Source organism: Balaenoptera borealis (genome assembly GCF_965194805.1).
Source record: "Balaenoptera borealis genome assembly, chromosome: 12".
Lineage (NCBI taxonomy): Eukaryota > Metazoa > Chordata > Mammalia > Artiodactyla > Balaenopteridae > Balaenoptera > Balaenoptera borealis.
The window spans coordinates 64,312,783-64,325,541 of NC_138869.1; the positions used below are offsets into that span (position 1 = coordinate 64,312,783).

The 12,759-nt window shown below is 37.7% G+C and overlaps 2 long non-coding RNA genes across 5 annotated transcripts in view; one reads left to right on the forward strand and one right to left on the reverse strand.

The window, feature by feature from the left end:
• LOC309608005 overlaps positions 1-12,759 on the forward strand; it is a 702,496-nt gene that overhangs the window by 147,888 nt on the left and 541,849 nt on the right. The window lies entirely within an intron of this gene.
• Positions 3,698-12,759, reverse strand: part of LOC309608003 — a 90,947-nt gene continuing 81,885 nt past the window's right edge. For 2 of the 4 annotated variants that reach the window (XR_014232605.1, XR_014232607.1), the window contains 2 exons: positions 6,345-6,386; positions 3,698-5,846 (listed from right to left, as the gene is read on the reverse strand). This is a non-coding gene — a long non-coding RNA (uncharacterized lncRNA). Of the gene's footprint in view, positions 6,387-12,759 lie in introns of all 4 variants that reach the window. The other 2 variants (XR_014232606.1, XR_014232608.1) reach the window with 1 other exon arrangement.

Consider the following 12,759-nt stretch of genomic DNA (forward strand, 5'->3'; position numbering starts at 1 on the left):
ACCTTATGGGAGTTCCCTTGTATGTTATTTGTCGTTTTTCCCTTGCTGCTTTCAATAATATTTCTTTGTCTTTAATTTTTGCCAATTTGATTACTATGTGTCTCAGCATGTTTCTCCTTGGGTTTATCCTGTATGGGACTCTCTGCACTTCCTGGATTTGGGTGGCTATTTCCTTTCCCATGTTAGGGAAGTTTTTGACTATAATCTCTTCAAATATTTTCTCTGGTCCTTTCTCTCTCTCTTCTCCTTCTGGGACCCCTGTAATGCGAATGTTGTTGCGTTTAACATTGTCCCAGAGGTCTCTTAGGCTGTCTTCATTTCTTTTCATTCTTTTTTCTTTAGTCTGTTCTGCAGCAGTGAATTCCACCATTCTGTCTTCCAGGTCACTTATCCGTTCTTCTGCCTCAGTTATTCTGCTATTGATTCCTTCTAGTGGAGTTTTCATTTCAGTTATTGTATTGTTCATTTCTGTTTGTTTTTTCTTTAATTCTTCTAGGTCTTTGTTAAACATTTCTTACATCTTCTCGATCTTTGCCTCCATTCTTATTCCGAGGTCCTGGATCATCTTCACTATCATTATTCTGAATTCTTTTTCTGGAAGGTTGCCTATCTCCACTTCATTTAGTTGTTTTTCTGGGGTTTTATCTTGTTCCTTCATCTGGTACATAGCCCTCTGCCTTTTCATCTTGGCTATCTTTCTGTGAATGTGGTTTTTGTTCCACAGGCTGCAAGATTGTAGTTTTTCTTGCTTCTGTGTCTGCCCTCTGGTGTTTGAGGCTATCTAAGAGGCTCAATGGGAGGCTCTGGTGATCGGTAGAGCTGACTGTTGCTGTGGTGGTCAGAGCTCAGTAAAACTTTAATCCACTTGACTGCTGATGGGTGGGGCTGGGTTCCCTCCCTGTTGGTTGTTTTGCCTGAGGCAACCCAACACTGGAGCCTACCTGGGCTCTTTGGTGGGGCTAATGACGGACTCTGGGAGGACTCATACCAAGGAGTACTTCCCAGAACTTCTGCTGCCAGTGTCCCTGTCCCCACGGTGAAACAGAGCCACCCCCTGCCTCTGCAGTTGAATTTCCAACACTAGCAGGTAGGTCTGGCTCAGTCTCCCCCGTGGTCACTGCTCCTTCCCCTGGGTCCCGATGCACACACTATTTTGTGTGCGCCCTCCAAGAGTGGGGTCTCTGTTTCCCCCAGTCCTGTCGAAGTCCTGCAATCAATTCCCACTAGGCTTCAAAGTCTGATTCTCTATGAATTCCTCCTCCCATTGCCGGACCCCCAGGTTGGGAAACCTGACATGGGGCTCAGAACCTTCACTCCAGTGGGTAGATTTCTGTGGTATAAGTGTTCACCAGTCTGTGAGTCACCCCGCATCACACGCATTTTAAGTGGATGATCGTGACGAGCTCAGCGCACTAGCAACAGGGGTAGCTAGAAAGTTACTATAGTAGGATAGTGTGTGCTACATGAATTTATCCAGGTGTGATTTAATATCGCATCTTTACATGTGTTTACATTTCTCTCAACTGCAAATGGTGTCTTGTACATTCTGTGTTTTGTGTGTGTAAGTTTTGATAAATTTTAACTTTCCAATGGATTTGTGTATATTTATGGTAGGTAAAATACACTATAATCTACATATATTTTATGCATTCACAATGTACCTAACTTTTTCTTAATTTTTTTCAATATTTCTATGCTACATTGCTCATCTGCGAATTTTTTCAAATTATCACAGATCTCATAAAAAATTTCCACTATATTTATTGAAAAGAATTCCTGTATAAGTTGACCTGTGCAGTTCAAACCCATGTTGTTCAATATAAATGAACAACATTTATACTGTTGTAATGTAAATGAACTGTTTTCTTACTTTTAGTAGGAATTGCTCTTAAATTCTTCTGGGCCAGGTAATTTTTATATGGATAAATTCCTAACTTCCTTATCAATATGTCTATCAAGAACTATTTCTAGTAAGACTTATCAGCTCTTCTTCAGTTGGTTAGCATATTTTCTTAGAAAATATTCCATTTCATATAGATTTTCATATTCCTTGGAATAGCATTGTACATAATGGTGTTTGACTATCTCCAAGAAAAAAACCAGCATTTTGTCTATTTAATATGATTGAATATTTATCAGTTTAACTAACCATAAAATAGTCTCTTGGTGTTGTGGTCACCAAAAACAGAATAATTAGCATTTTGATCACATCATGTTACTATACTAAAATTACTATAACCAGTCTACAATAAATATATTGGGAGTAGGAATTTAATAATTGAAAATAAACAAAAGTAATATATTTAAAATAATACTTTTTCAGAATTACTTTTTTAATAATACAAACAAGAATATCTTTAAATATTTTGAAGAAGGATAAGCACACTGGTTTGTATTTTTAAATGAAAGGTATATCTTTTCCAACCAGTATTTTCATATTTAAACACAAGTAATACAAGTTCCACATTGTATTACATTCTACATGTCTCTATGTAGCATCTATTTTTTTTTTCTGAGGTCATGCTTTCTAAACTATAAGCATCTCTCTGTCAAGAAATATGTCTTAATGCCTAGAAAGGTGTCTAGAGCATAAGCACACAGGATCAGAGTTAAATGAATGATTCAAAAAATGGAGATCACATGGGCAAGTAGCATTCATTCATTATTTCACTGTGCCTTACTACGTGCAAAAATCTTTGATTAAATAATCTCTTCTATCAAGTATTTTAAGAGATTAAATTTAAGACTCTAAATTTCTAGCATTATTTCCAATACAAAAATATACGTTCAAAGAAAACTTTTAACTTAAATAAATTTTGCAATTTTGAAATTTCTTTATAATTGTGAGAATTAATTGTCTTTATGTGAGAAGTACTAAGCAAAGAATGTGATTTTTGCCAATTTAAATGAGGCACAATTTCACATATTCTTATAGCCAATATCTTTTTTTGCAATTGCATATAATAACTATTTTAGTGTTAAAAATTAATGTACTTCACATAACTACAAAGAAATCACAAGTATGAATAAACTGCATATACATGTATGTCAGTGCATTTTCCTTGAACTCCTCAAAAACAAAAATCATCCTTTACTCATCATTTTTACTCCCAGCTCTAGTAGCCTGCCTGGCAAAATGAAAAAGAGATTAGAAGAGAGGAAGATGCAGGAAGGGGACGCTATTAGCAGAAGAGCAGGGAGATAACACCGAGCACTGTCTTGGTCCATAGTAAATGCTCAATAAATGAATGAAACAGGAAAAATTGGTGCCTGGGTGAGAATTTTACTAACGAATAAAATGCATAACTTTTTATAATATTGCCAGAAAAATGCTAAACTATTTTGTCTTTCATGCTTTGCTTTTACACAGCCCTATGAGAGAAAACACTTGGCAAGGAATTAAATGCTATTCTAGAAGGGAGTCTGAGCCTTAAAATGCTAGCAAAATAAAACTTTATGTGGTTTTAATTAAGACTGAGGGGGAAAATGTCATAAAGCTTTTACTTTTGTGTCTCAAAGAGAATCTGCAGGCTCAGAAATTCATGTAAACCTCAGAAACTCATGAGTAATGGGCTCTCAGAATTAAAAGAAAGATGTTTTGTTTCATTTTGTTTTGTTTGTTTTGTTTTAATTGGAACTTGGAAAGCATGTTCATTCCCAGTATTCCTTGGGAAGTATTTTTAGCAACTTATATTTCTTTCTTTAAAAAATGTGAAGGTCGAATTACAATTGTGATAGGAAAGAAATGGAGAGGGAACTCTCTAAAGTATGGTCTTTGTTTACTACTTATTGAAAGGATACCTTTGGTTAATTCAAAGTATATTTAAATGAACAATTCCATTAAAAAGCCAAGGTTAAATGAGATTTAACTTTGGAATTCACTTGCTTCATGAGTTTCAGTATGACACCAGTTACTCCACCATATAGTTCTTGGAGGTAGGGTAAACTGACTAAAAATATTTAGATACAGAAGGAAATTAGGCATCCGTCTCCACCAATGCACTAAGAACTTAGCATTTACATGATATAAATCTAAGTGTTTTCACGTAGAAATGATCATATCAGAGTCTGTTCTCACCATACCCCAGTGAAGACATGGATTTCCTAATTTTTTTTAACCAGTTCCAAAATCACCAGTTCTACAATTTTACAGGTAGGCAAGCTCAACCAACTGTCCTTCCTTTTCAGATCCACCAAGCCCTGTCAATCCTCTCTGGCTCCTTCTTTCATTCCCATTGCCTTAATCGTGGCATCCTCCTCTCTCCAAACATTACCGCAGGCTCCAGTCTGATCTCCATAAGCCCTGTCACTCCACCAAACTCTCATAATACTTTCCTGCTTAAAACTCTTGGTGGTTCCCCTTTGGCAAGATTGGGGTAGGAGAACCCCATAGCCCTGTCTTACAAGGCTTTTTCGATCTAGATACAACCCAACTTTCCAAGGTCATCTCCTGCTCCCTCCTTGCCATAAATCCACTTAGCTGACCTTGTAGCCAGATTCTCAGCTGTCTGAATACTGCAAGTCTCTTCACACCTGCCTGCCTTGGAAGGCTCTTATTACCCAATCCCATTTGTCAGATTTTATCATTCAAGCTCCAAGTTTAACTCTTACTTTTTCTGTGAAACCCTATTCAATCCACCCTCTGACCCTGCCTGAATGAAGCTCTCCTTCCACAACTGGAAAACATAACACATTATTATTATTGTTTCTTTACTTATTGCCTTACTTCACCCGCTCCCCTCTATTACATTGAAATGGAAGCATTTCAAGTTCAGAGACCAGGTCTTACTTGTCTTTGTACTTGGAGACCGAACACAATGCCTAATATGTGGAGGTGATTCAATAAACATCTGCTGTTGAATACTGTTAACTCGTCTTTATGTGTAACAAGGGTGGGGAAAAGAGAAATAACTCAAAGTTACCACTAAAACAAAATAGCCGTCTCCTCTGAAATATCTGGAGGTAGAGTACCTCTGGTTTCATTAGGTACTCTCTTCCCCAGTGGGGCTCAACATTGAAACAATGGCTCACAAGGAGGCAGAGGGGAAGCATGAGTCTTGGAACCAGGCAAACCCAGAGGATCTGGAGACAAATCATGCCTGGGGGGCACCTGGGTCCCCCACACTCAGCAACATCAGCTCCTGGGACCAATTTACTCTTCTCCTCCCAACTCCCACCCTCTCCAACAGTAATCAGCTGCTGTCTAATTTCTGAATTTCCCAGGGGAGGTAAAACTTTCCTTCATTCCTACTGAACTTGACTTCAGTTAATCCAAAACTTTGTCAGAGTTGCCCATACGTGAAAATGGTGAGTTGTTCTCCATCTTCTGAGCCCCCACTGTTTTGAAAACAAAAATTAAAAGCCAGTCGCAATAACAAGAAGGCGATCCAAGATAAGATAAATAATAGGCACTGATGAAGGGGAGAGCAGAATTCACAATTCACAAATCCTTTGCGAGTTGTAACTTATCCTGTGGTGGGAGATCAAGGTAGGTCCACCTCAACCTGCAACGAGCTGTGACCTGAGAGGGATTGCAACTGTCTTAACGTAAAAACTACTACACTTGGGTCGCCCCTCACCATGCCAAACTGAGACACACACACACACACACACACACACACACACACACAACACACACACGTTCTCTCATAGCCTCTCTCTTCGGGCTGACATACAAAATACCATAGCTGGGTGGCTTAAACAACAGAAATTTATTTCTGACAGTTCTGGAGGCTGGAAGTCCAAGATTAGGGTGTTGGCAGGGTAGGTGTCATCCTGAGGCCTCTTTGAAGTTAGCTCATAAGTGGCTGCCATCTCACTATGTGCTCACATGACTTCTTTGTGTGCTGGGGGAAGGGGAGGGAGAGAGAGAGTGAGCTCTGTTGTCTCCTGTTACCAGGGCACCAATACCACCATGAAGGCTCCACCCTATTGACTTCTTCTAACCCCCTTAATTACTTCCCAAAGGCACCCTCTCCAACTACCATCACACTGAGGCCAGGGCTTTCACATATGAATTCTGAACATGAACATTCAGCCCATCACAGCCCCAGACCCACAAGATAAATAGCATCCAATGCCTTGCATGACTTGAGCTCTGTGAATCATGTCTTCGCTGGAAAGTACTGCCACTAGTGGGATTACATCCTCAGTTTGTGGTTATATAATAAAAGATGACACATTATTTGTAGTTCTTTTTATACCACATATTGTCTCCCTTCCATTTACTACTGCTTTTTAGACTTGTCACACTGACACACACAGATGTTTCCTTCAAATCAAACAATACCACTTCTGGTGTCTAGTCACCATGCTGTCCATCTATTGCCATTGTTCACAATTACCAGTGCATTGGTTCCAATGATGCCTCAGTGGCCATTTCCACCCTGAAAAAGAGAAACCAAATATTTGCAAAAACTCTTCATGTAGATGTAAAGAAAGTCCACCTGAGGTAGGATGCATCCTCTTCCTGGGTATGATACAAATGCACAGTAGTCTAAGCCGATAAAACACAAGATGTCAAAACATTCTTACATGAAACAAAATGTATTGTTACAGAAATTCTAAAGGGAACATATTTTTAAGGAAGTTTTAATTTCCCTGAAGCAGATAGGTAATTTCTTTTTGGTTTATTTTCAGAAAGGGAGAAAAAAAAATTCTTAACTCCTGTAACCAGCTTAGAAGAGACAAGATGGAAGGAAAATTGGTGAAAACAGGGATGAACAGAAGTGCAGCCCTTTGAACTAGGCAGAGAAACAAATCCTATAATACTGTGACATGAAAAGAAAAATCCATCATTGACAAAAGAGACTGTCTGAGGACACTGGTCTCCTTTGAAAGTCTGCAGAAGTGGCTCAGAATAACAATGATGACCATTGCGACAACTACAATTTGTGCATTATAAATGGTATGTTTTTAGTAAGTTCTTACACTGATATATCTCTTTGTTAGAAAGAGCCTGTTTCTCCCCAGGTCATTTTTCATGTTCTTCTCCCTGAATAGAGCCTCCTTTTTCTAACAAAACAGCAATGTCCATATTAATGGTATAAAATGGATCCAAATAAAAAACAAATTGTATAATGTAGCTATCATAGCTCTGTCCCTGTCAACTGAACTGCTCTTGACCTTGGAGGGAAGGTTAGGTGTTACATTCCTGAGGACACTCATTTGAGCTGATAAAAGCTGACTGTGGAAGTGACAACACACAGAGGGAGACAGAAAGAATGACAGCTGTTTGTGTCACCAGCCCAGATGCTGGGTAATTCAGGTTCAGACAGTACTGCCTGCCTCCCAAGACGGTCATGAGCCATGGAACGGCTTCCCCTTGACAGCAAACCATTCCTACAGGGCAAGGAAAGTAACCACCTTTATTTTCAGAAGCTTTGTAACTTGAAGTCACTGTGGCTGGCTCTTTAACTAATCTGTGATGGGTACATCCAACTGTGGGTCATCTTTCAGGGGATCCCACTAGGGGCTTTACACGTTTGATCTGTTAGAGACATTATTCAAACCACTGTAGGGTAAAATTGGGCAAGTCATTCCAAGCGCAGGGGAAAGCAAGTGGGACACATGTCTGAATACCAAGGCCAATGTGGGCAGTGAGGCAGGGACAGGGCAGGAGAGGCAGGCAGTGGGGGTGGCAGCAGGATGTGCTATGGGGCCTGATAGACATGAAGTAGAGTTTGGAACTTATTTTCAGTTTGATGGAAAGACATTAAAATTTTTTAACCAGGGAATTGATGGATTTGTGATCTGTCTGTGGCTGGGAAGAGAAGGAGCAGTAAGTAGATATGAAAAAAGCAAAGTGTATAAAACAGTATATGAGATTAGGAGACTCTGACTCCTGCATTTCTCCACAAATAATTGCCTCTACTTAAAGAAATATTAAGAAAAATTTAAATGAAGAAATACAGTGCTGATTTAAGTTTAAAGTTAGTATCCTCTAGCTCCAGTTCTTCTGAAATTCAGAGTATCCATTTGTTCATTTATTCCACAATTATTTACTGATATGTACTGCATGTATAGTGCCAGGCTGAGTAACAGAAACTCAAAGATGGATAAGAAACAGTACAGTTCAGCAGTGTCAAAACACAAAATTGTTATCCAGGTCACAAGTATAAATACCACCTCACAGAGGTATCTACAACCTCCAGATACCCCAAACATGTATTTTTTCCATGTAATATGTCCATGGACATTGTAGTAGGGTAATAATCATGCAAACTATTGGTTTAAGTTCAGTCTCATAGTTGTATGAAAAAAAGGACAATTAGGGGACTTGGGGTACAATCCAATTTCAAAAAACAAAATATTTTAATAGACACTTCACCCAAGAAGATATATGGATTGCAAATAAGTACATGCAAAGATGCTCCATGCCATTAGTCATAGGGAAATGCAAATTAAAACTGCAATTGGATGGCACCACCCACCTATTAGAACATCTAAAATTAAAGACTGACCATAACAAGTGTTGGCATGTGGAGGAGCTGGAACACACGTTACTAGTGGTAACGTACAATGGGACAGCCACTTGAGAAAGAGTTTGGCACTTTATTAGAAAGTTAAATATACACACATCATAGAGCTCAGCCATTTTACTCCCAGCTATTTCCCCAAGAGAAAAGAAAGCATATGTGCACACAAAGACTTGTACACAAATGTTCATAACAGCTTTATTTGTAATTGCCAAAAACTGGAAACAACCCAAATTTTCATCAACAGGTGAATGGGTAAACAAACTACAGTACATCCATACTATGGAACACTACTCAGCAATAAAAAAGAAATGAAACGTTCATAAATGCAATGACATGGATGATTTCCAAAATAATTTTTCTGAGTGAAAAAAGACAAAAAGATCCCATACTATGTAATTTCACTTATATAAACTTTAGAAAATGCCAACTTATCTCTATAGTGACAGAAAGAATGGTGGCTGTCTGGGGACTGGTACTGGGTGGGAGGGGAGGGGGGATTTCCAGGGGAGTAAGGAGACCTTTGTGGGTCATAGATATGCTCACTATGCAGATTGTGTTGATGCTTCCACTGGTGCAAAAGTTATGCTAAGACATACCAAAATATATACTACAAATACATGCTGTTTATCATATGTCCATCATACCTCCAAAAAGCTGTTAATTTTTAAATATAAAAACAAAAATAAATAAAAGAAAATGAGGTTTTAAAAATAGATTGCTTTTTTAGAGCAGTTCTAGGGTCACAGCAATATTGAGCAGAGGTGCATGTACCCCCTGCCCCACGCATGCACAGCCTCCCTCATTACCTTCATCCCCCACCAGATGGTACATTTGTTACAATCAATGAACCCTCATTGACATGTCATAATCAACCAGACTCCAGAGTTGACATTACAGTTCACTCTTGGTGGTGTACATTCTATGGATTTGGACAAATGTGTAATGACAGGTATCCATCATTATAGTATCAAACAGAACAATTTTGCTACCCTAAAAATCTTCTTTTTTCCATCTAGAAAATGAATATTTTATTTAACTTTTTTTAATTATTTAATTTTATGTGTATCTTATGTGGTAATGATTGTAAAATAATATTTTTATATTTTTGGCTAACTGCCTTTTTAGAAAATGAGTTAATGGTCAAAGAATATATATCTTGGTATGCTTGTAAAAGTCATCTTTAAGTGATATATGTTTAAGTACATTATATGTAAAAGTTTATACACAAGAGTTCAGGAGTTCATGTTTCTTTTAAGAATCTTGTCGTTGTTTGCTCAACCTCCTGTATGCTTTAGGCTTTTTGACTCAGTGTTGAAATGATTCTTGATGTGAAAAGATTTCATATTGAGACTCCCTGGTGAACACAATAATGAAGGTTGTTTAGTTGATATGTTTGGTTTTTTTCAAGCTTTACCAGCACACTGACCCCCAAGTATTAAATCTCAGCATGAAGATGTTTCTAAGTTACATTTATATACTGTAGTCACCCATAACATTTCAGGGATGTTATCTTGTAGTGCCAAGGTTATCATCTCGTAGCCACTGGAGATTTTCAAAATCATCAGGCCCTAAAATTATGGCTGCTTCTTGTAAGGACAGTGTTTTTAAAGATTTTACTTATCAAGGTTATGTCCCACACGAATATTAGTACAAAATTTTCCTGTGCCATTAGAGCATAAAAATCCTTCATCACCTTATTTTTTCCTGACTATTTGGTTGTATACACATGACATGTTTTATAGTTCATTGAATTCTTCAAATAGAGCATTTACTGATTTAAGAATTTCAGAAAAAAATTTAGAAAAAATATTCCTCTGATTTTTCTATTGTATTTCAATCAGTATATAACCAAACTGTTTTAAATATTTGATTTTATCATGCCTTTGATAGGTGTTAAACAATGATTCCTCATAACCCACCACCCAAAGAAAAAGAAAGGAATGAGGGGCTTATCTAACAAATATCATACAACAAATTTATAAGCACAAACCACATTAATATTCAGACAATCCTAGGCTAACACTCAAAAACAGAAAAATCACATTTATAAGGTATTTGATTTCTTGTTAGAAACAAGACAACACAAATTTTCAGGAGACCTAAAAATTATTTTTATGTCTTTGTCTCAGTGTTCTTGGAATGGCACAATTTTTCAATGTTTTGGTATAGGTCACAACAGGTAAATAATCCATGCCTTTTATTATTTTTTAGGGAAGTTGGGGGAGGTTGGTGGGGTGGGAGGTAGAGGCTATACAAATGTTGGTTTAGAGTTATAGTAGCAAGAGGATCCAAGGTTGAAGATCGTCTTAGTGACATTATTTTTTTTTTTGCTATGAGGATCCTATAATTTATACACTGAGATTTCATCCAATAAGCCAAAGAATGAGTTTCAACAGGAAACTCCTATTTCACCCCCAGTAAAACCATGATGGTCCAAATACATGGGTCAAGCATATGTAAACACTTTTAAAGGGAAAGTTTAAAGAATTCCTGGGCTACGATTAACTAAGAAACAGCACAATGGAATGATACCACTCTTTTATTCAAGCCCAATTGTACATCAAATTCTTGGTATTCTCAACTGTTACGGCAAAATGTCTTTCCTGACATTGGTATTCCTGGTGGTATAAACGGAGGCCACAAATATGGCCTGAAAGTAGGAGAACATTAAATGGCACAAGGTCAAAGGGAAATTAGATACATTTTATTGCATAAGAAATCTAGAAGTCAAAAGTAACTACCAAAATTTACTTATGAACGTGGTTATTAGGCTGGTGTGTGGGCCGCTTTGTAGGACAAGGATACTCAGGATGGTCAGGAGACAATAGCCTTTCTCTGGACGCTGGAAACTTCTCTGCTCCCTAGCAGTTAAAGGCTGGAGCAGGAAACATTTGGGAAATGGACATCTTCATGAGAAGAAGAAAACTTGGGAACTGCAATTAAGGAAGTAAATTTAATCTCTGATCTTATCAACCAGTGTTCAATACACATAAGTTATGGATTTCAGAATGAGTGAGTGAAGACAAAACCGAGGCAGCCAGGAACCACCACATACCTAGAGTCCAGGAGGCAGATAACAAGCAATGTCTGGTCTGAGAGAGTGAGTGTCCGGAAGACCTTTGGGTCTTCAAGATAGCGCAGGTGAAATCACTTCATACGTGTTCAGTCATCATAACAGTTAAAGACTTTGGGCAGCATTACTCATCATAAGCACAAATTATAACTAAAATGAGATACTATAGGTTATATCAACTTGTAAACAATTTTTTTCCCACTGGTGAAAGCAAAATAAAATTTATTTTATTTTTTTATTGAAGTATAGTTGATTTACAATGTTGTGTTCATTTCTACTGTACAGCAAAGTGATTCAGTTATCCATATATATATATATATATATATATATATATATATATATATATATGTATGTATACATTCTTTTCTTAACATTCTTTTCCATTATGGTTTATCATAGGATATTGAATATAATTCCCTGTGCTATACAGTAAGACCTTGTTGTTTATCCATTCTATATATAATAGTTTGCATCTACTAACCCCAAGCTCCCAGTCCATCCCTCCCCCAACCCACTCCCCCTTGGCAACCACCAGTCTGTTCTCTATGTCCATGAGTCTGTTTCATAGATAGGTTCATTTGTGTCATACTTTAGATTCCACGTACAAGTGATCTCATATGGTATTTGTCTTTCTCTTTCTGGCTTACTTTACTCAGTACGATAATCTCGGAAAAAAAAGTTTTTAAGTTTGCTGTTGTTAGAACATTGCTGATGGAAGGATACATTTCTACAATTTCTAAGGGAAAGCAAGTTGGCAAAATCACCAGTGCCCACACCCTTTAACACAGCAATTCCACTTCTAGTAATTTTTCCTACAAAAGTACTCACACATGTGAAAAATTACCTATTAATTTCATAAGTATACTTAGTGAGCACCAACTGCATACCAGCTACCATTCTAGGCACTGGGGAAGGAACAGCAAACAGTGGAGTCTCATGAGGCTTATATTGGTTGGGAGATAGACTGTCAATAAATCAATGCATAATGTCAAGTGGTGGCATGAAGAAAATTCAAGTAGGGTAAGAGGGGTAGGAAGTAATGAGGGAAGAAGGCTGTCTCCAGAAGGCAGGTAAGGAGGCGACATTTAAACAAAGCTCTGAGTGAGATGAGGAAGGAGCCATGCAGGTACCTACAGGAAGTGTGTTCTAAATACACATCCTCACAGCATTGTCCATAAAAAATTAAAAGCAACCTAGATATCATCA